Source organism: Lithobates pipiens, unplaced genomic scaffold (assembly GCF_037356315.1).
Source record: "Lithobates pipiens isolate NorthernLeopardFrog02 unplaced genomic scaffold, aLitPip1_a1.2 Scaffold_8, whole genome shotgun sequence".
Taxonomy (NCBI): Eukaryota; Metazoa; Chordata; class Amphibia; order Anura; family Ranidae; genus Lithobates; species Lithobates pipiens.
In genome coordinates this window covers 567,981,579-567,984,078 of record NW_027507903.1, presented here as the reverse complement: position 1 = coordinate 567,984,078, position 2,500 = coordinate 567,981,579, and the positions used below count along the sequence as shown (strand labels likewise).

The window sequence follows — 2,500 nt, the reverse complement described above, 5'->3', positions numbered from 1 at the left end:
GTCGTTAAAAGGACTTGCATTTCCCATACCGGGAGTCGAACCCGGGCCGCCTGGGTGAAAACCAGGAATCCTAACCGCTAGACCATATGGGAAAACTAGCTGCTTTGTTTTGAAAAAAATTGAGAAAACCAAAGGGAAAAAAAGATGTGCCACCGCCATCAGCTTCCAAGTATGGTGGCCAGCTATGACACACATATCACTTTCACTAATTGGCCTCGTTAGCGCAGCAGGTAGCGCGTCAGTCTCATAATCTGAAGGTCGTGAGTTCGATCCTCACACGGGGCACTACTCTCTAACCATTTTGTGAGCCTTGGGGTCCTTAATCTATGAAAAACACTACTCTTCATCCCTTAGGTCTTGTAGGAAACCATATGGATGGAACATTGACCGGAAGATCAAGCTTTCAGTGCTCTTTTGCCTTCCACCATATTCCACCCAGCTAAAATCTTTAGCTCTGCATCCAACAGACCTTGCAAGATACAATGTCTACTCATCCTGGAACAACAGAGGCCTTTTCCATCTATGTGATATGCTTCCCTTAGTTTCATCACACAGAAAGAACAAAGCACAGAGGAATTCAAAAGGGCTTTTTCAAAGGTGTGGAAAAAAAAGATGATGTCTCTGTCAGAGAATGGTTTGCAGAAGATTGGCACATAGATATTTGCCAATGCAAATGTGCAGAAGAGCGAGAACGGCCGAGAAACTTCATGTGCTAGTACGCATGTGCGTACGCCAAAGCGCACACAATGCGTGACAATTTCTGGTGCCCAGTGGCCTATTTAAAGCTAGCAGCATAAGCCATTAGTTGCTGGATGATCTTCAGCTTCCCCTGTGAGTTCCTGTGATCCTGATATTATTCATGTGTGAAAATTCATGTGCCAGTGCGCATATACGTACGCCAAAGCGCGTGCATGAGCCATTAGTTGCTGGATGAACTTCAGCTTGCCCTGTGAGTTCCTGTGTTCCTGATAGTATTTCATTTCCTGTCCTGACCCGGCTTGACCTGTCTTGTCTGCATCCCTGGCTTTGACCCTTGGTACTTTGACAACAAGGGAATGATTGGAGGTTACAATGGAAAAACAGCTTTGAGGTTTCAGCACTAGGAGTGTGCGGGTCGTTAAAAGGACTTGCATTTCCCATACCGGGAGTCGAACCCGGGCCGCCTGGGTGAAAACCAGGAATCCTAACCGCTAGACCATGTGGGAAAACTAGCTGCCTTGTTTTGAGAAAAATAGAGAAAACCAAAGGGAAAAAAAGATGTGCCACCGCCATCAGCTTCCAAGTATGGTGGCCAGCTATGACACACATATCACTTTCACTAATTGGCCTCGTTAGCGCAGCAGGTAGCGTGTCAGTCTCATAATCTGAAGGTCGTGAGTTCGATCCTCACACGGGGCACTACTCTCTAACCATTTTGTGAGCCTTGGGGTCCTTAATCTATGAAAAACACTACTCTTCATCCCTTAGGTCTTGTAGGAAACCATATGGATGGAAAATTGACCGGAAGATCAAGCTTTCAGTGCTCTTTTGCCTTCCACCATATTCCACCCAGCTAAAATCTTTAGCTCTGCATCCAACAGACCTTGCAAGATACAATGTCTACTCATCCTGGAACAACAGAGGCATTTTCCATCTATGTGACATGCTTCCCTTAGTTTCATCACACAGAAAGAACAAAGCACCGAGGAATTCAAAAGGGCTTTTTCAAAGGTGTGGAAAAAAAAGATGATGTCTCTGTCAGAGAATGGTTTGCAGAAGATTGGCACATAGATATTTGCCAATGCAAATGTGCAGAAGAGCGAGAACGGCCGAGAAACTTCATGTGCTAGTATGCATGTGCGTACGCCAAAGCGCACACAATGCGTGACAATTTCTGGTGCCCAGTGGCCTATTTAAAGCTAGCAGCATAAGCCATTAGTTGCTGGATGATCTTCAGCTTCCCCTGTGAGTTCCTGTGATCCTGATATTATTCATGTGTGAAAATTCATGTGCCAGTGCGCATATACGTACGCCAAAGCGCGTGCACGAGCCATTAGTTGCTGGATGAACTTCAGCTTGCCCTGTGAGTTCCTGTGTTCCTGATAGTATTTCATTTCCTGTCCTGACCCGGCTTGACCTGTCTTGTCTGCATCCCTGGCTTTGACCCTTGGTACTTTGACAACAAGGGAATGATTGGAGGTTACAATGGAAAAACAGCTTTGAGGTTTCAGCACTAGGAGTGTGCGGGTCGTTAAAAGGACTTACATTTCCCATACCGGGAGTCGAACCCGGGCCGTCTGGGTGAAAACCAGGAATCCTAACCGCTAGACCATATGGGAAAGCTAGCTGCCTTGTTTTGTGAAAAATAGAGAAAACCAAAGGGAAAAAAAGATGTGCCACCGCCATCAGCTTCCAAGTATGGTGGCCAGCTATGACACACATATCACTTTCACTAATTGGCCTCGTTAGCGCAGCAGCTAGCGCGTCAGTCTCATAATCTGAAGGTCGTGAGTTCGATCCT

General features: G+C 46.2%; 1 non-coding gene across 1 annotated transcript; it reads left to right on the top strand.

Annotated features, from left to right (window-relative positions):
* Window positions 1–212: 212 nt before the first annotated feature.
* TRNAM-CAU (transfer RNA methionine (anticodon CAU)) lies at window positions 213–285 on the top strand. Its single transcript has one exon. It is a non-coding gene; the product is annotated as a tRNA-Met (tRNA).
* The last annotated feature ends 2,215 nt before the right edge of the window (window positions 286–2,500 follow it).